This window comes from Aethalodelphis obliquidens, unplaced genomic scaffold (assembly GCF_003676395.1).
Source record: "Aethalodelphis obliquidens isolate GAN/ISIS:26980383/991018 unplaced genomic scaffold, ASM367639v1 scaffold70, whole genome shotgun sequence".
In the NCBI taxonomy this organism is placed as follows: Eukaryota; Metazoa; Chordata; class Mammalia; order Artiodactyla; family Delphinidae; genus Aethalodelphis; species Aethalodelphis obliquidens.
In genome coordinates, this window is record NW_020838014.1 from 7,466,516 (window position 1) to 7,488,004 (window position 21,489).

A 21,489-nucleotide genomic window follows, 5' to 3' on the forward strand; every position below is an offset into this window, starting at 1 on the left:
CTTAAGTTACTTTGAGTTAAGTTCTATCTCTTGCAGCCAAGAGAGTTCTATACAGCTGGTCATGAGGTATAGTAGTACAGATCCTTAAATGTGTAACTGGCTAAGTTGAGGAAGGGTGAGAGTAGAAAGGATCCCTCTGCACCAGGCTAGAAAATTGGAAATACTTGTGATATGGTAACCAAAAAAACGGAGTGAAAGGTCTCAGACCCCAGCATTTCAAGGCTGGAGTTTTAGACGTCTTGATTGACACATGTCAGGATTTTTGAAGGTTTGGGCTACTTGTAGTTTTTATAAATGTTCTAAAGAAAGAGACATGGCGATGTTCAAACTGGGCCTGTGTAGAAGCAGTGAGGAAGAAATTACAGCCTGGCTAAAAGATGCTCTTTCTGCCTCTAGCTGGCAAACTCAAATGGTCAAGAATCAGATATATTGAGCCATGCCAGGTTGGAAAAATGAAATGCTCTGCTCCTTCCAGAGTGACAGCAAAGACATGAAGGTAAAAAAAAACTGATAATGGAAAGACTGTTTCCAGGGTCGACATCGGACTCCTCCTACTGTGCCATTCCTGTCTGAGGAAGGGAAGAATTAATCCCATTTTAAGTACGGTGACCATATAATTTATCATCCAAAATGGGACAATTTTGAGTGTGAGTAGGGGTGCTATTAATAATTACACTGGAGTGACACTCAAGAGCAGGTCACCCTGATTAAAAGAGCCATCCGCTAGGACACAGCCTTGCATCTAGAGGCCATAATCTGTCAGTCTTCTTCACCCCCAGTAAATTGCTTCAGATTGCCCCTAGGCAGAGGTCAGAATGGCAGTCATTAAGCTGAAGACTGGAAAGTGAATCAGACCTAAGGCCTTTCCTTAGAAGACAGAACCCCTCCTAGGCCAGTGTCTAGAGTGCAGAAGGACTCCACACCACTGAACTACACTAGCAAGTGGAAGCCTAAAGCAGTGTAGTCCCCAAATTGGGAACCCTCACGGATTCCCATCGCGGTTGTGGTCACATAGGAAAATAGCCAATAAGAATCTTTCTTGAGAAGTAAAGTGGAGATAGTTAAATTGATCTCTACCTCTTCATCCTCCAGTTCCAGGGCTAGGTCTGTAACCCAGGCCTGTCAGTCAGCACCTCCCACGTCCCACAGACCAGTGATGGGGCAGGTAGTTGTGCGGGGGTGGGGGGCGGGGGGGAGGGGTCAGGCATGGGCATGTGACCCGGAAGCTAAGGTTAAAGAAGCCGCTTTCTCTGTTGGAATTGCTAATTGAAAAGACAACACAAACTGAAGATGCTGGAAGGCGTAACCTGAACATCGAGGCAAAACAGAGAAAAGAAGAGCAGAGAGACGGAGAAACAGAGAAAGAGTTTATCTGAGGTCTTCAGTTCAACCATTCCTAATCTATCCCTGTTCTTTTCAGTTACATGAACAACTACATCCATCCCGCCATCATAATGTGATTTGTTCACTTATCTAATTGAATAGGATTTCTGCCTATTTCAAGAGAAATAATTCTGACTAAACTCGGAGATTCTGAACGTTTTTCGGTGTTTCTCATGGTGAAAATTCTCAGGAAAGAGGGAGGGGAAAATAGGACAGGGATAGACTCACCTGAACCACAGCTCTCAATGAAGTGTTCTTCTCAGTAGACCCCCTGTTGTTGCCAGCCAGCGCCAGCTTTCTAATCCCATCATCCAGGCTGGTGTGGCGAACTGACCACCTTCTAGGGTTGAAATGACACGGACGCATCCATCAGTCAGTGCCTGACTGTTTGGAGAGCTCAGCCGTGTTTTCCTCCTGGTACTGGCTCTTTTGCTTAAAAAAAAAGATTTTCAACCCTTACAGTTATTGTTTAGCCTGATTCGCTTGTTAGTAGGTAACATATAGTTTTTTGGTCTTTTGTTTTGTTTTGTTTCGTTTCCTAGTGGCATGTAGCTGCTTCCTCTTAAGTCCCAAAACTTGAATTCCCACATCAGGGCCTTTTCTCCTTTTCTGCCTGGAGTCAGCCCTCCAACTCCAGTCCCAATTTTCTGAGGGGAGCTCCTTCCCATCCTAACCCTAAATGTCACTTCCTTATACAGACTTTCTCTGGCCACTCTCTCTAAAATAGTCTCCCCCTTTTCTCTGTGTCTTTCATTTTCTTCATATTTGAAACACTTTATTCTCTGTTTTCCCTGCTTCATTTCTCTCCTGTGATTAGCATGCAAGCTCCATGAGAGTAAGTTCTATGACTGTCTTATTCATAGTTTTGTCCAAAGAATCCAGCACAGCGCTCAGCTTTTATAGCAGAAAAGATATATGTTGAGTACATTTAATAAAGAAATATTTTTTAAGCAGCTGAGAGGAGCATCAGGGTTCACTTGTGGGCAACCTCTCTTGGATACACTTTTTAAAATTGAAATATAGTTTCTGTTCAATATTACATAAGTTACAGGTGTACAATATAGTGATTTGCAATTTTTAAAGGTTACACTCTATTTATAGTTATTGTAAAATATTGGCTATATTCTCCTCTGTATAATATATCCTTATAGCTTATTTTATACCTAATAGTTTGTACCTCTTAATTCCCTGCCCCTCCCCCTTTCCCTCTCCCCGCTGGTAACCACTAGTTTGTTCTCTATATCTGTGAGTCTGTTTCTTTTTTGTTATATACACTAGTTTGCTGTGTTTTTTGGATTCCACATGTAAGTGATATCATACAGCATTTGTCTTTCTCTCTCTGACTTATTTCACTTAGCATAATGCCTTCCAAGTCCATTGAATATACTTTTTTAAAGTAAATTTTCTATTAAAGTATAATGTGTAAAAATGAATATTTCATTAAAATCGAATGTGTTCAGATATTGAATATCTTATTCCCTAGAGGAGAATTTGGGGGAGGGGAAGTGAGAATATTTCCCATCTGATCAAAGGCAGTGGAGGGAAGAGGACATTTTCACCAGGATTACCTGGGCTGAGGGCTGGCTCTGAAATAGTCGCCCTCCTACACATGTTCCCCTGAACATGAGCAAAAGACTGTGTTTTTTTTTTTTGGTTTTGTTTTGTTTTGTTTTTCTGAGCTACATATAGCCTGGAACTCTTTATCCCTGAAGGATGGGGAGAGAAGAAAAATAAATTGTGAGCCATAGCAAAAATGGGTATACATGTCAAGGTATAGATTTCACTCACCTCTGTACTCCAAAGATTAGAAAGATACTTGGTTCACTAATCTTTTAAAATAAGTCTGTATCTGACTTAATGGAGAAATTTTAGATGCCCTCTCTCTAAGGTTAGAAGCAAGATGAGGATGCCCAGCGTCCTGCTACTCTTCCACTTGGTACTAGAAATCTATGCCAATCCAATAAGAGAAGAAAATCAAAGGTATAAACATTAAAAATGAAGAAACATAACTGTCATTTGCAGATGATATTATCTACATGGAACTTATTATAAACCAGGAACCATCTATTTGTTTAGTATTCACTAATCATCTCTGTTTCAAAAATAAGGAAAATGAGGTTCTGAGAGGCCACATTTACCCAAGGTTGTTAAGAAGTAGTCCTCAGAGGCTAAATTTAAGGCCTCATGAGGCAAGAAGAAAGAATAAGAACATTCACAGTGAAAGTGTGAAGAAGAGAGGGGTGAAGTTCCATCCATCCATCCCTTCATCCATCCAACCATTCATTCAGTAGTTGGACGCTTATTGTGTTAATGTATGTCTGCTCCCTTCCATGCACACTGCTCGGTGCCAGGGATGCTGAAATGAAAGTTGCATGTCCTGATCGCAATCTGGTGGAAGAATAATACCACATGAGGAGATGACTCTGTGACTAAGCTCACATAGCAAGCAATCGAGGCACAGGAGAAATTGGGATCATCAGAGGTTGCTTTCCCAGTGGTGACACCAGAGCTGAGTCTTAAAGAATAGAAGTAGGTTTTCTGAGCAAGGAGCTGGGCATCAGGTGAGGGAGATGCTGTAGAGTAGGGAGTGGGACAGGATGCTCATGCAGAATGATAATGATTGAGGCTATCGTATTTTTAGGCATGAGCCCAGGACTTGAATGACATTGTGAGCCATGCTAAGTAAGGAATGTGGATTGTGGACGCAGCACTGGGGTACTGAGACAGACTGAAAAGAAAATGGCTCAGTCCTTATAGGTTGAAGGAGGGTGTGGAGTGAAACTGCTTTGTTTTCTTTTACTGTGTCTACACTGAACAGCATCAATTATCACTTCCGTTGGCATGCTAGTTTTCCTGTAATTTACCACTAGTCACAGCTTTTTAAATGGTGTTACTAAAACTTTATCCTATTCCGAATAAGATTGCTTTAGCATTGAGCAGACTCAACAACTGGTACCCTCCAGCCACTTGTCATCTCTTTTCTTTGAAGCGTTGTGGCTTCATCACTAGGTTTATCAAGTAAGAAAGTCCCCCAGTATGGTTCCAGTGAAGCAGAAAAGATAAATCCATTTATTCAACAAATATTTACAGAATATTTACAGCGCTAGGGTACAACAGTGAATAAAACATGCTTCCTACTCTCAAGGAGCTTGTGGGCTCAATTTGACCAAACAGATAATAACATTTAACACCAGAATCAGCAAACATTATATGATACTGTGTACCAAGGCTCGTTCTATATGTTTCTATATACGAATCCTTCAATCATTTAATACGCTCAACAACCCTATGAGGCTGGCTGTAAGAGGCCCCCTTGCCCAATTCACCCTGCTAGTGGGCTCGGAACTGCAGCAGTAAAGCTCCAGTGTCTGTGCTCTCATCCCTTTCACCTTAATGGCCTGATGACAATCTAATGTGATAAATAACATGATGCAGACAAGCTGCGTCAGAGTAGCATCCAAGGTGCTACTAACCCAGTCTTAGGGGTCAGGAAATATTTTCTGGGAAAGTTTCAAGCTGAGCCTGGAAGAAGGAGTAGGAGTTAGCTAGATGACAGAGGAAGGGAGGGTTAAAGGAATCTTATGTGCAAAGATTCTGAGCCTAGAAAAGACTTGGCATTTACTGCAGAGCATCCTGGAAGATTAAAATGAGGCCAGGATGAGGGGGTGGGCGTGAGGTTGGGGAAGAATAGAAGTAAAGTTGGTGTTACTTCAAATTTTAGGGCTAGAAGAAATCTCATAGACAAGGCAATGGAACTAAGTTCCAGAAAATCCTGAGCTTAAATATTATATCTCTTTTAAGACATGATGACCTTTTTTCATCAAAGCAAAATCAGAATCATTTTTTGGATTCATGGCTTCATGTAGGTAATAAGTTTTAGAAAAGTATTTCTTACTAATTACCTTATTAATTACATGGAGGTATGTATTTAAACATCCATCTTTGTTGAAAGGAATAAAATTGCATTAAAACTAGGTATAAAATTACCCCACAAATCAGTTACTACTGATTTACTATGATTGAACGGTCATTCTTATCTTCAATGTTTATTTGTTGAGCACCTACTATATGTCAGGCCTGGTGTATGACACCAGAGGACACTTAAGGGAAGATAACAGGTCCTTGAGCTTGCACTGGGCATATTGCAGCAAATCCTAAGTATCTTAGAAAGTCTGAAAGCATGGTTTTCGTACTTATAGAACATGTAAGGATTTTTGTCCAAACATCTAAGTTCACAGATAAAGAAACAAGGAAGATTAAGTGATTTACCCAAATTCATATACCTCAGTGTAGGGGGGTGCTGGTGACTTGACTTAGGGTCATACTTCTAAGCCATTACTCTTTCCAGTGACACCTCACTCCCTTAAATGTTCTGAGCCATGCGTTCAAGAGAAGTGTTTGCCAACAAGTTGAGGGGTGTTGTAAGTCAGGATTCCCATTGGAGCCCTTCTATACCAATGTAACCTTCTCCCCCACTCACAAGGTAACAGCCTACCTATGGCCAGCATTGTCCAGTTTACAGAAATGTTTTCACATTTATTATCTCAGTTGAGCTTCAAGGGACCCTAGGAAGTAGATTCTATAGACATTAACACCCCCACGGATATGAGGAAAATAAGTTTTAGAGTTCCAGTGACATGAGCACGGTTACAAAGTAAGAGCCAGAAGGGCAGGATCAGCTGCCCCAGGCCTCAAACCACAGAGGCACTCAAACATCCTGGGAATAAACCCGAGATTCTGTGCCATTTAACTCAGGTTTCTACCAACACTCCCAACACAAGTGATGAAATGGAAACTGGATCTATTCCCACTGAAGAAGGAAGTTTCCCTGGATAGAAATGTAAAAACACTCCCAGGACTGCAGATTTATCTTTGCTGAGATTTTCTGTGATCTACACATGCATATTTCTTGGTGTAATCAGAGTCCTGCCCCAATTCCAAGAGGACCTGAAACTGACAGCTGAATTCCTAAACCAAACAGTGTGTGACATTGTGCAGGGGAACAGAGATTTTTTTTTTAAAATATACATTTAAATTCCTTTAATATACCTCCCATGAAGTCATCTGGTTGGAAAGGAAAAGTGAAGAGAGGAGAAAAAACTGTAGATATTTGGTAAATGTTTAATTGGTAAGAAGCCAATAAATAAGTAATGGAAAAGAAGCTATATCTATATTCACACTATAGGTTATACAAGTGATGGCGTGAATACATTCTTGCTATTATGGAATTAAATAATTAAATATTTAGATTAAAAATAAAAGTCATTCTTCACATACCATGAGTGTTCTTGAGACTCTACCAGTGACTTAAGAAAAATATTTTTTTTAGAACCATACCCATATCTTGAACGAGACTGTGTAACTACATCCAAGTAAGTTCTCTTTGCTCATGGTGAGTGTGAGTGACTAATGCTTTCCAGTTATGAATGCTGGAAAAACTGTGAAACAAAAGAAAAATAAGTAAAATATTCTGCTATGCTTGGTGCAAATAACAAATCCCTTATTAGAGCATAAAGAGAGATTTGATTTTCATTAATGGAAATAGTCATCATCTTTGTCACCCCTCTCTATTAAATAATATTAATTTAAAGGGACACCACATTATCCAGAATCTGGATCTGCCCCTTGAGGCCTCTGCTCATTGGCTGAGGCTCCATTCTTTTATACTGCAGATATTTTTTTAACTCTAAATTCTTTGCTCCTTCCACTATCATATTTCCCACCCCGTGAATGCCTGGAGTTCTGATAGACTGTGCCACAAAACACTTGTGTTTTATTTTATACTATTTTCTATTACTATTACTGGTTCGTGAGATGTTTTGTACAAATCATTGGTCTGTCTCCCCAGCTAAGGTTCACAATCCCGGGGGGAGTGTAGTCTCCTCTTTCTCTTCTCCACAACAGCATGAGACAGGCTGGGACCTGGGACCTGGGACCCTTTGCTGCAGTGCTTGCACCTGGACAAACATCTCCTTGAGAAACAAAATACAAAGAAACAATAAGGAACTAAAAACGTGCATTGGCCGTTGGGGCAAATTATGGACAACAAGATACAAAAAGACCAAGAAAAAACCAACTACCACTTCTGAAGAACTGGGAGCAAAAGCATGGTACTAAGCATGCCCCCTGCACCCAACACCACAAAGGGGTGGGCAAACCACCTAAGCCCCCCACTGGCTGTACCCCTGGACGTACCCCTATCCCCCTTCAGGACCAAGCAAGGGAAACTGTTCCTTGTTTTCACTCCCCGCTGCTGCAGCAGGGGCCCCAATAAAGCCTTGCCTGAATTCCTTGTCTGACCTCTAATCAATTTCTATTGATTGGGGAAGGCCAAGAACCCTGGTCAGTATCAAGAGAACTCCTCAGCAGCTGCATTCTCTCATCCCTAGTGCAGCAGAAACTTCCCAGATGTGGGCAACACCCCAGAGTAGATGCAGAGCTCAGGTTTTCTCAGGGTAGAGCTAAGTGTTGGCTGGCCCCGGGTGTCTGAGCCCTGAGGGCTGTCCTCCTCCACAAACTCACTAAGCCTCTTCCTGGCCCTGATCCCCAAAGTCGACTTTTTTTGGTCCTATAGTCAGTACTCCAGCTGCACTGAGTTCCTGGCTTAATTCCCCACTACTCTCAGCCAGAAAGCTTTCTGGTCCAGAGCTTCAACTACATTCTCTTCTTTTGCTAACTTTGTTTCCCTCTCCTGTACTGTATGAGCTTGTTTCTTCTGGCTGCTTCCAGAAACACTTCATCCATTGCCAACGGGCTCTGTAATAGTTGCTTTAATCATTAACGCTGATAGCTATTTATAGAGATTACCCACGCCAGCCCATGAAATGTTTACCTCCAGTCAGGCCCATGAAAAGGGAAATTGTGTCCCAGGATGGTTGTGTCTTATGTGCTTGGATCATACCAGCATATTCTCCTGCCTAGAACATGGTCTGTCCAGAATTAAAGTGATTTAACTTCGAAGAGAAAATAATGCACATTTTTTTTCCCGTGAGATTTTATTCATGGTCATTTGCTTCAGCTGTTGATATAAAGAAACCAGTTTAACTGCTTCAAAAGGTCAACTGAAAAAGGAACTAGTCAACCTGTGTCCTCATTAAAAATAAATGGAAGAGTTATGGAGAGTTATTATTATATCATGTCAAGACTGCTTTTTTGGAGGGGGAGAGGAATGCAGGCCAGGTGGTTAATTGGGATTATGCCCTTAGCTACATCTGTTGTGATATCTGGGTTTACTCCATGTGAAAATGAGAACAAGAGTTTGTCCCAGGCTAGGGTCTCTAGAGATAAATACTATGTGAAGTGTTTTAAAGGCACAGAATCCAGGGGAATAACTATTCTAAGAGTTCCGATGGTTACAAAGAATGCAGTTTTAACCAGAAGCAGAGATAAAACCTCAGGGTCACCAGAAAACCCCAGGTGTTTTCAAGGACCATATTGAAAGTTGGCTGACCAAGTAGAAGGGGAAAGAGCCAGGAGCTGTAAAGCCCGATTTCAGTGACTCAGACTGGACTCAGTGCCCATGGTTGATATCAGGAGCTTCTCTATCTGTACACCGTTCACATCAACCCAATTCCTCATCCTATAGTTGAGTCCATTTTTACATCTGAAAACTTAAGTGTATCCTGGAACTGATAAACAGCTGAGAGCGTAGGGAAGAAAGGAATAGGTGGGTGGGGCTAAGCCGCAGCCCCAAGGTAACAACAGAGCAAAAATAAGTAACTGGATTCTCTTGGAGGTGGCAGATGAAGGAACCTATTGTTACCAAAGAGAGTTCCCTACCCAAGAGACCCTGAGGCATTACATCAGCAGACTAGCACATATGACTCTTTCCTAACTCTGGCTCCATTTTGGAAACACATACTTGCTATAAACGGTGTTTGGAGAGAAAGAGAGGAGATGCCATGTCTGTTTTTCTGCTTCCCATGTCTCTATTAAAATTTAGTTGCTGTGGGCAGGGTATTCATCATCTCCTTTCTTGGTGACCCCTCAAATTGCAGCGAGCCACTTTGTACTGTTGTTCGATCACATGGTCAGGACAGATGGCTCCTGCATAGCAGTAAGGTGGACAGGGTCCAATCAGTCCTAAATGCTGAGATCTGGTGCCTATTTAGGGCCAGAGCTTTGGAAAAATAATGGCTGGTCATTATTAAGAGTTTCATATGTGCAGAGACTGGGCTAGGAGCTTTAAGTGTATCTCCTCATTTACTCGTCACAACAAACCAGTTAGGCATTACTGCTTTTTCTGCGGTAACTCTGAGGACACCGAAGTTCAGAGAGGCTCAGTAATTTGCCCAAGGTCACAGAGCCAGTGAGTAACAGAGTCAGATTTCAAACCCAGGTCTGACTCCAGATCTCGTGCTGCTACTCCTCGTGTTGTTGTAGGAAAGGCACCTGAAGGGACATCTAGTCCTGTAGTCCTAGATTAAAAAATAAGGGTAAGCTGCTTATTTCCTGTCCCTAGTTTTCTTCATTTGATCACATTTACACCTCATATCCAGATGCCAATATGGCGCTTTTAGTTACATGCTGAGTTGTGTGGAAGGGTGAACAGAGTTTATCTCTATGGAAGAATGTTCATGGATCAATGGACCTGCCATTACATGGTCCCTATGTGGATGATACTGTCTACCAGGGGCTGGGGTACACACGGTTCTCACTCTCAGGAGATAAGATAGGCCTATCAAATGGTATCCAAGGCAGCATACCATAAGTGCTATATCAAGAGGAAGGAGAACTGCTCTTCATGTTGGAAGAGGGACAGATCACTTCCGAGTAGACGGTCAAGGAGGGATTCCTGGAGGACGAGGCAGGATCTGAAGAGTGAGGGAGGGTATTTATTTGGAGGTAGTGGAGTCATGAAATGGACACATGGAGCAAGGAAGCGAAAGGCACGTTTGGAAACAGCGAAGGCACCAGGTCACTTGAGCTAGGCTCACTGGGGAAGGAGGAGGAGACGGAGCGGGAAAGGCAAGCTGAAATTAGATTGTGCAGATCCTTGGAAACTATGCAAAGTGGTTTGAAATCATGATAATAAATAAGATCCATGGTGTGAAACTCCAGTCCTGTGGAGGCACTGGATCACCTGGGGAGGCTGCTGTGCAGCAACAGCAGGGAGAACAAGGGCTTTGGACAGAAGGTCTGCTTTGATTCGAAGTCTAACCCCGTAATTTCCTAGCAGTGTGAATTTGGCTAGTTACTGAATTTTTCTGAGTTGCTGTTTATTCATCAGTAATTCCCATCTCACCTGGTTATAAAGCAGGAGTCAGCAAACCTTTTCTGTGATGAGCCAGATTGTGAATATTTTAGACCCGCTGGGCCATATCGTTGCTGCTATCGTACAGTGAAGGCACACAGACAACTTGTAAACAAATGAGTGTGGCCATGTTCCAATCACATTTTACTTACAAAACAGCCATCCAGCCGACTATGACCTCTGGGTCATAGTTTTCTAACCCCTGTAATCAAGGATTAAGTGAAATTATATCTGTAAAACACCTAGCACAAAATAGGCTTTAAATAACCATTCCCACCTCTGCTAATTCCTTTTGCTTCCCCCCGGCAAAGTGGCTTGTACCCCATTACCACACCCTGATGTAGTTGATACTTATGGCTGGCCATAATATTATCTCATAAAAATGGGCTTCAAAATCAATCGATTCCTTAGGTTATGGTTTACTAAAGGCATAAAGAAAACGGAGTCTTCCTGGTTATGATAATAAAGGATACAGTGTGTGTGTGTGTGTGCAAAAAAAAAAAAGGTGTGAAAAGAAAAAAAAAGAATGTAAAGTGCTGGTGACCTAAAGGGAAGGAAATCCAAAAAAGAGGGGATATATGTATATGTATAACTGATTCATTTTGCTGCACAGTAGAAACTAACACAATATTGTAAAGAAACTATACTCCAATAAAAATTAATTTAAAAAAAATAATAAAGGAGAACCATGTCCCATTTCTAGGCTGAGAGGGCATGAGGCAGTACCCTCCCTTTCCTTGCCACTTAAGCCTAAGAAAAAAGCAGTGGAATTCTGCCTGCTGAATTTAGAATAGAACTGCTGGGGGAATTTGGAATGAAAGGGCACCCCCTAATGGACACTTACAGAATTCAGATGAATTCTCCTTTTCATTCTCCAAAAAGGATTAACCAAGATGAATATACCTCACCAGCAGTCTACTTTTTACAAGTCCCCTTCATGAGACCTCATTTGATCAACAACTGCATTGTGGGATGATTTTTCTCCTAAGGAAGTTGAAAAAGAAGTGGTTAAAGACTTAGCCAAGGTCACCCTTCCTGACGTAAACCAATAGAGAGAGAGAGCAGGCTGGATATTGGGGTGTGCACAAAGTGGTTAAGGCTTAACCAGGGCAAATAGTGGGAGACTCTGCTCGCCCTCTGAGTTTTCCCTGTTGCCAACACAGGAACGAACTGATCTAAAGTAAGAAACCATCAGCCCGTCTCACTGAAGCCTCTCCCACTGCAAAAGGGTTCTAACTGAGCTGACGTCATCTAGGCAAAGCAGTCTTCCAGCTGGTAAGCCAAGCCACCCAACAGGGAAGACCTAATGGTTCTTTCCAAAGCCTCCACTTGGAGTCACAGGACACTCATGTGCAACAGGCTGGCCATCCCCCTCCCCCTTCGTCAATAATTCACTTCTGTAGTTGCTGAGTGAGGTTTGTTGAAGACCAGCCTGGAGCCCTCGGGGAGCCACCTGGGAAAACAACTGGAGACTCAGGGTAGGGCTGTGGTAGAAATGCTAGAATTGTATTTCTAAGGGCTCACAGAGCACAGCTGTAGTAGTCCTCCCAGAAGAACAGGACACGTGGATATACTGGCCAAGAGAGAAGAGAGCACAGGAGACTGGGAGAGACTCAGATGTCCAGAGGAGGACAATGGTGGCAAGACCAGGTCTCAGAGATGATCCAAGTGGCGGTGGACAACAGAGGGGAGGGTCAGCAGGGGCTCTGATTACATGTGAGGTGGTGGTCTACCTTCTGGAAATCTCAGAGGAAGAGACCACCAAAACTGGTGATTCCACTAAAGTTACACATTTCTGGGAATTCTTAGAAGTAGTTGGAGAAATGAAGAATGAAAAAACAAAAGCCTTCCTGCTAGTCAGCAGTTGTAGGCATGGAGGATCGAGATTTAGATGATGATTATTATAAACATGACTCTGGGCTATAATTATATCAAACTGCCTAGTAAAGCTCGGGACATACAGACTATAATTACATTAAACTTTTTTTAAAAAATTTTTTATCAGAATATAGTTGATTTAAAATGTTGTGTTCCTTTTTGCTGTACAGCAAAGTGAATCAGTTATACATATACATGTATCCACTTTTCTTTCAGATTCTTTTCCCACATAGGTCATTACAGAGTATTGAGAAGAGTTCCCTGTGCTATTCAGTAGGTCCTTATTAGTTATCTATTTTATATATTGTAGTGCATATATGTCAATCCCGACCTCTCAGTTTATCCCTCCCTCCCCTTTCTCCCCCTGGTAACTGTAAATTTGTTTTCTACATCTGTGACTCTATTTCTGTTTTGTAAATAAGTTCATTTGTACTATTTTTTTAGATTCCACATATAAGCGATATCATATGATATTTGTCTTTCTCTGTCTGACTTACTTCACTCTGTATGACAATCTCTAGGTCCATCCATGTTGCTGCATATGACATTATTTTGTTCTTTTTCATGACTGAATAATATTCCATTGTATATATGTATCACATCTTCTTTATCCACTCCTCTGTCAATGGACATTTAGGTTTCTTTCATCATTAAACTTCTTTTTAAAGTAAACTTTTCATTGAAGTACAAGTACTTACAGAAAAACACACTAGTCACAGATGTACAGCTCAATGAATTTTTCCAAAGAGAACACACCTGTGTACCCCAAATCCAGATTAAGAAACAGAAGGTTATTACCACCCCAAAGGCCACCTCTCGCCCCCTCTTAGTAACCACCCCCTCCCAAGGGTAACCTCTATCCTGACTTGTAACACTGTACATTAGTTTTGCCTGTCCTTGAACTTTATATAAATGGAAACACACACAACTCTTTTGTTTGCCTTCTTTCACTCAACATTATGTTTATGAGGTTCATCCGTGTCCTTATGTGAGGTTGTGGTTTATGTGTTGTCTTTGCTGTATAGGATTCCATTACGAATATACCACTATTTATTTATCCATTCTACTTCTGTTGGGCATTTGTGTTTTTTCTGGTGTGGGGATCTTCTGGAGAGCTCTGCCATGGACTTTCTACCACACGTGTTTTGGTAAGTATACGATGTGTTTCTGCTGGGTATACGCCTAAGAGTGGCTTGCTAGGTCGTACGGCATATGTTTGCTCAGCTTTTGAAGATACTGGCAATTGTTCGTGCTATTCAGACTCTCCAAACAATGTTTGAGGGTTCCAGTTGCTTTTTTTCTGCTGCAACACCATCTTTTCTTTCATTTTGGCCATTCTGGTAAGTACAATAAATACATAAAACTTTTAGTTTTATTTTCAGATCTGGCAGGTTCCCTGAAGCGTGTCTCCCAGTTTAAAGTTTTTCTTGAATTTGGCCAGATGAAATCTTCAGTATAAAGATCCAACTTATCTTCTCTTTCTGAGGAAATCGAATGTTTGTAAAAGATTTGGCTTATAGAAAAAGCATTTCTTTGTTTTTGAGACTTTAAGATCTTTTACGTTCTGAATGCAGAAACAAAATTAAAATAAAACAAAATAAAATGTTTAAAAAAGCAGATGTAAGGATGGCCACATAAGAAATTTTCCTTTCCCTCCTGAGCTGGTTCTTTATAAGACATCTACAGTAGGACTCAAAGTTATACCCTTTTTACTAGAGTGTACCTTGCCTTTTCAGATGTCTGGCTACTATACCATAACATATGGACCTTTCATTGAATCTACACATCCCAGAACAAAGAAGATTATTGCCGGAGACCTGCTGCCAGTGTTAGTAGGGGAACTGCAGGGCTTTTCTTATAATTGATCTTGAGAGGGAAGGGTTTTCTCATAGAGCGTTTTTCTAAGGGCAGCTGTGTTAATTTAAGTGGAAAGAATCTTTTAGGACCAAATAGCAGACAGTGAAACAAATCCGGTATGGCATGAGGATCTCATGCCTTTCTACTCTAGAGATCAATATACAAAATGTGCATGATTGGTTTTCTCTGTTATCACCTTTGGCCTAGAGAGTCTGAACTCTGCAGAACTATTTTTGCCTTTAGATTGGTCATTGACTTGGCTGTCTCCAAAGTATTAGCATACTTGGGCCGGTGTATCAGAACATTGAAAAGATTGAGATGGAATGGGGCCTAAAAATAATGTTTTTGTTTTTGTTTTTTTAAACTGAAACCAGATTTATGCGTTTGTGCAAAATGGGCTTCATTCTTCCAGTGCTGGTAACAAACACAGTTAAGAAACCAAACATGACCATGGTAATGAGGAAACACATGAAATGAAACAGGAAAGAGGTTACCCGAAAACTCTTAAGAATAACGATATTATTAGCATTTTCCTCCAAATCACTTAGGTATCATAAAGCCTTGTAGGAAATTTTGGGTTTAGCTGCAAGGAAGGAACACATTACCCAGTTGTTCTCTGAAGGACTGCCTCTTAACAGCTCTTAATTTCACAGATTATGTACAATAGCCTTGTTCCCCAACCAGATTGCAAGCCTCTGGAGGGCAAGCACTGTTTATTCTCTCAAAAAATTTGTTAAGCACCTGCCTGGTGCTGGGGGTGGCAGGAGGATGCTTCCTGCTCTCAGACCTTCTGCTGGAGGATGGAGGGAACAAAAGTGCCCAGCAAACTGAGAAGGCATCTTGAGACCGAAAAACGAGGCCGTAGCTCCACGTAATCTATGGGTCAGTTTATTATAGGGAAACTTACTCTCAGGGTGGGATCTTGATCAGGCAGAAAAATCTGGAAGCATCGAAACTGCCCTCCCCACTGCTGAGGGGCCATTGGGACAATTTTATAGTTAACCTAGGGTGTGAGGGTAGGTGCTTGGAAACAGGACGTGCATTCCTAAGTCAAGTTATGCACCTTGCTAGTGTCAGCCACTTATATGAATCCCTGACCACTGCCTGCTCTCAGGCTCTGGGAACTCTCTTCTCCTCCTCTGGAGACACCCTGGACTTTTTGCTGTCCCCTCATGATGGCAATCATTTATCTGGATTAGCACTGGCCTGAATACATATTCTCCCTCACAGGCCTTTCTTTGTGCACCTGGAGCGGGTCCATCACCTTTGCTCTCACCACCCCACTCTGTTGCTGGAAATACACACCTCAAGGTCTATAACCTTTCTGGACCATGTCTCTTCATTCATAAATGCTTTAATTTCACAAATGTTAATTGAGCTTCTACTTCGTTCCAGGTGCTGTGCCAAGTATGAAAGGTACAAACATGTTTATAATCATTAGATTGCTAAGGAAAACATAGGCATGTGGACAAATACATAGAAGGAAATGTTACAAATGCATCGATCGATGTGTGTCTGGCATACAGCAGGGTGCCAAGGAATAGCTGATCAATTCTTCCGTGAGGTTAGGGGGTAGGCAGGTGAAACTTCACAAGGGTCAGTGTTAGGTAAGTTAGCCTTTACCCAGACCTGTTCCTATGGCAGTTCCCAACATTGTCACCTACTGATGCTGCATAGCTGGCTAGAGCTCTGGCAGCAGTGGGCCAGAGAGAGGGCAAACAGAGGCTACCCACAGGTGTATGCATACTGGAATTCTGTAGGAATTCTGGAATTACTCAGTGTGGTCGTCATTGATGCTGTTGGCCAAATGTTTCCAATTATGTGTCTTCCAGGCCCATGATAGAATTGTGTTTCCTGGCTCCCTTTTAAGGCCATGTAGCTAGTACTGGACAAGGAATTATAAGCAGATATAAGTTTGTGGCCAGTGCATTGAATTGCCACCCTGAGACACTCCAAAGGTTTCTTTTCTCCTCTAATGTGACAACTGACAACCTTTCAGACAGTGGTCCCCCTCTCAACCTGGGTCCAGTGTGAGTAGAGCCATCTACTGCCCTTTGATGGACGTGTGGCATACACAAAACATGAATCTGTATTGTCTTTAAATACTCAGATTTTAGGGATGAGTCTTACAGCAGCCTAACCTAGAGTTTAGCATCTTGCAGGAGATACCAGTTGTCTCTTTTCAGGAGAGTACGGGAAGATTAAAGAAAGAGTTTAAAGCAAAGCGAATTATCTGTATCTGTGCGTGAGTTGCTTCAGCGTGCAGGTATGCGTAGGAGAAGGGGGGCACACTGTGTGTGTGTTTTTTTTAATTCACAATTTTCTTTGTCTTTCCACTTCAGTGTCTTATTTCTCTCCTGTCTTCTTCCTCAGTCCCACATACAGTGACCATAAATGTAAAGTCAGCCCCTTATTTACTTAAATGCCCATTTGACAGATAATTATTGATCACTTACTGCACGTCTAGCACTGTGATACGTATTGAGATAATAGAGATGAATATAGATTCTATCTTGAGGATGCCACCAATGACAAATTGATCCCAGCACAATTTTGAGCTTGGAGACTGAATTCTAAAAATAATCCAGATTAATATCACGTCAGTAACCATACATCATATGAATTATACTTGTGACTATATATTGCTCATGGCAACAAGCTTAAAATAGTTGAGTCACTTTATAAATCTATATTCCAAAATAGGACAAAAGAAAAAGATGAATGTTGGAATCTTTTCTTTAAGGAGGTTTATTGAGATATAATTCATACATCATAAAATTCACCATTTAGAGTGTGCAATTTGGTGATTTTTTAGTATATTCACAAAGATGTGTAACCATCACCACAATCAATTTTATAACATTTCGTCACCTCAAAAAGAAACCCCGTACCCATTAGCAGTCACTTCCCGTGCTACCCTTTACCCCTCCCACCCCCTCCCCACAGTCCTACGCCACCAACAATCTACTTCTTGTCTCTGTAGATTTGCCTATTCTGGGCATTTCATATAAATGGAATCCTATAATATGTGATATTTTGTGACTGACTTCTTTCACTTAGCGTAGTGTTTCAAGGTTCATCCACATTTTAGCATGTATCTGTATTTCATTCCTTCTTATGTCCACGTTATATTCCATTGTATGACTATACCATACCCTATTTATCCATTGATCAGTTGATGAGCATTTGGGTTGTTTCATTTGTTGGTTATTATGAATAATGGTGCTATGAACATGTGTGTACAAGTTTTTGTTGTGGACGTATGTTTTTATTTCTTTTAGCTATTTACCTAGGAGTGGATTTTCTGGCTCATATGTTAACTCTGTTTACTATTAGAGAAACTGACAAATTCTTTTGCAAAGCAGCTGTACCATTTTACATTCCCATCAGCAATGTATGAAAGTTCCAATTTCTCTATATCTTGACCAATACTTGATATTATCTCTCTCTTTTATTACCCATTCTAGTGGGTGTGAAGTAGTATCTTCTTGTGGTTTTGATTTGCATTTCCCTAATGATTAATGATGTTGAGCATACTTTTATGTACTTATTGGCCATTGGTATAATCTTCCTGGGAGGAATGTCTGTTCAAATCCTTTGCTCTTTGGGCTTCCCTGGTGGCGCAGTGGTTGGGAGTCCGCCTGCCGATGCAGGCGACACGGATTCGTGCCCAGGTCCAGGATGGCCGCTGAGTCTGCGCTCCACGACGGGAGGGGCCACAGCAGTGAGAGGCCCGCGTACCGCAAAAAAAAAAAAAAAATCCTTTGCTCTTTAAAAAAAAAAAGGGTTGTTTTTAATTGTTGAGTTCTAAGAGTTTTATATATATATACTCTGGATACAATCTCTAATAAGCTTTATGATTGAAAATATTATCTTACATTATGTGAACTGTCTTTTCATTTTCTTCATGGCATTCTTAAAGTAAAAAAGTGTTTAATTTGAAGAACTATAATTTATCTATTCTTTGTTGTTGTTGTTGCTTGTGCTTTGAGTACCGTATTTAAGAAGACCTTGCCTAAACCAAGGTCACAAAAAGTTATCCCGATGTTTCTTTTCCTAAAAGTTTTATAGTTTTTTGCTCTTAAATTTAGATCCATGGCCCATTTTTTTAGTTAATTTTATGAATGATGTGAGGAAGGGTCCAACTTCATTCTTTTACATGTGGATATCCAGTTGCCCCAGCATCATTTTCTTGAGAAGACTATTCTTTCCCCCATTGAATTGTCTTGATTACTGTCTTTTCTGAAGTTTAGAAATCAAGAAGTATGAATCTTTTAACTTTTTTCTTCTTTTTCAAGGTTGTTTGGGCTATTCTGGGTGCCTTGCATTTCATATGAATTTTGGAATTCATTGGCCAAGCTCTGCTCAAAGCCAGCTGGAATTTTTAGGTATTGAGTTGAATCAGAATATCAATGTAAGGAGTTTTGCCATCTTAACAAGATCAAGTCTTCTTATCCATGAACATGGGAAATCTTTCCATTTATTAGGTCTTAAGTTCTCTCAACAATATATTGTAGTTTTCAGAGAACAAAATTTACACTTCTTTTGCTAAATTCCTGGTCTTATTTTATAATCGTATTTTATTCATTTTGTTACTGTTGTAAATAGAACTGTTTTCCTATTTTTTTCAGATCTTTCATAAAGTGTATTGAAAGATAATTTGAATATCAGTCTTAAATCCTGCAACTTGCTTATTAACTCTAATAGTTTTTTTTTTTTTAGTAAAGTCCTTAGTATTTCCTTTATGCAAGATCATGTCATCTTCAAATAGAAATAGCTTTACTTCTTTCTTTTCATTATGGATGCATTTTATTTCACTTTTTGCCAAATTTCCCTGGCTAGCACCTGCAGTACTCCTGATCTTAGGGAGAGATCATTCAGTCTTCACCATTAATATGATGCTACTAGTGAGTCTTTCATAGATGCTCTTTATCAAGTTGAGGAATTTCCCTACTATTCCTACTTGTTGAGTATTTCCATCATGAAAGGGTACTGGATTCTATGAAATCTTCTTTCTGCATCTATTAAAATGATCATATGGTTTTTGAACTTTGGTCTATTCATGTAGTGTATTGTTTTAATTAATTTTTACATGTTAAATCAATTGTGTATTCCAGGGATAAATGCCACTTGGTCATGGTGTATGATTCTTTTTACATGTTGCTGGATTCTGCTTGCTAGTATTTTGTTGAAGAATTCTGTGTCTATACTCATAAAGGATATTGGTCTGTAGTTTTTTTATGATGTCTTTGCTTTGAGGATCAGGGTAATACTAACCTCAGCGAATGAATTGGAAAGTACTCCCTCCTCTTTTATTTTATGGAAGAATTGGCAAATAACTTGTATTAATTCTTTTTTAAATGTCTGTTATCTGTTAGAACCATGAGAAAAGCTGAGAGAGCATATTCTTTGCAAATTGAAAGGGGCAAACTAATTGTCAAAAACAGATTTTCTTAAATAGAAAGAAGATTAAATTGAGGGGAGAAAGGCTGAGAGTGTTTGGAAGGTCTTTGCATGGTCTCACAAGACATATCACAATAGAAAATTACAGTTGAACTCATTTATGAACATGCATATGAAAATCTTGACCAAAAATACCAATGAATCAAATGTGACAGTACCATTAATCAAAAAGTCATGATGAAAGGGCAGTTTTATATCAAGGATGCAAAGAAAAAGCACTATTAAAAAGTCTATTAATATCAATGATAGGTCAAAAAAGAAAACCATAGCAATTCAGTTGATGCTAAAATGGCATTTGATAAAATATCTATTCCTGATAAAGGCTTTAAAAAACTAGTTATTCATATTCTTGGGTGTGGAGAAATACTGTTTGATTCCACTTATACGAGGTACCTAGAATAGTCAAATTCATAGAGTCAGAAAGTACGCTGGTAGATGCCAGGGGCCAGGGGTGGGGGGAGTGGGGGGAACGGGGAATTAGTGTTTAAAGGGGACAGAGTTTCAGTTTAGGAAGGTGAACAATTTGGGAGATGGATGACGGTGAGTGTTGCACAGCAACACGAATGTACTTAGCGCCACTGAACTATACAGTTAAATATCGTTAAAATAGTATGTTTTGTATTATGTGACTTTTACAAAAATAAAATAAAAATAAAAGAGTGAACCTAATGTAAACTATGGACTCTGGGTGATAATGATGTATCAGTGTTGGTCCGTGCATTGTATCAACAAGCATAACGCTCTGGTGTGTTGTGTTGATACAGGGCAGGGGCAGGGGGGAGGCTGTATATGGGTGGGTGTAGGGGGCGTATGGTAACTCTGTACTTTCTGCTCAATTCTGCTGTGAATCTAAAACTTCTTTGAAAAAATTAAGTCTGTTAAAAAAAAAAACCCACTCATACAAGAAGGCTTCCTTAAAAATGATAAAGAATATATACTTCAGAGCAGGAGAAACAGTATTTAATAGTGAATCATTGAAAGTCATCTCATCATATATCTACTATCTTTAATATTGTTATCATTTGAAAGGTCCTGGTTAATATGCATTAAGATAGATCACAAAAATAAAAAGAGTGGCTTTTAGAAAGGAAAACACAAATAATTACTGTTTAACAAATGATAATATCCACTAGAAAACTCAAAAAAAATAAACTAAAAAAAATAGTTAAAATTAGTAAGAACAGGAAATACAATGGCCAAACCCAAGGTCAACATACTTCAGCATCTTCTTTAAATAACAGTAACGATAATACCCATATTACATGAGCACAGGTTATGTGGCAGACGCCGTGTGAATGCTTTTCATTCACAATGTAATTTAATCTTTTAAAAACCCTTTAGCCATTAATTAATGAAACTTCACAGCAACACTTATGAGATATGTACTATCATTATCTCCATTCTATAGAAGAGGGAACTGGGGCTTAGGGAAGCAGATTAACTTACCCAAGGTCACAAAGCTAGTATAAAGCAAAGTTAGAATCAACTAAGCCTCATTCTTCATTATTATCACTATCAATATTACAGTTATTCTTATTATCATTATCTATTGAATTATCATAGGCTGAAAGTGTTGGGAGATAACTTTTCATAGTCTCACCCATTTCTGCACATCTTACGAGCTGTAGAACTGGCAGCTTTTGTTCCTATCTTTT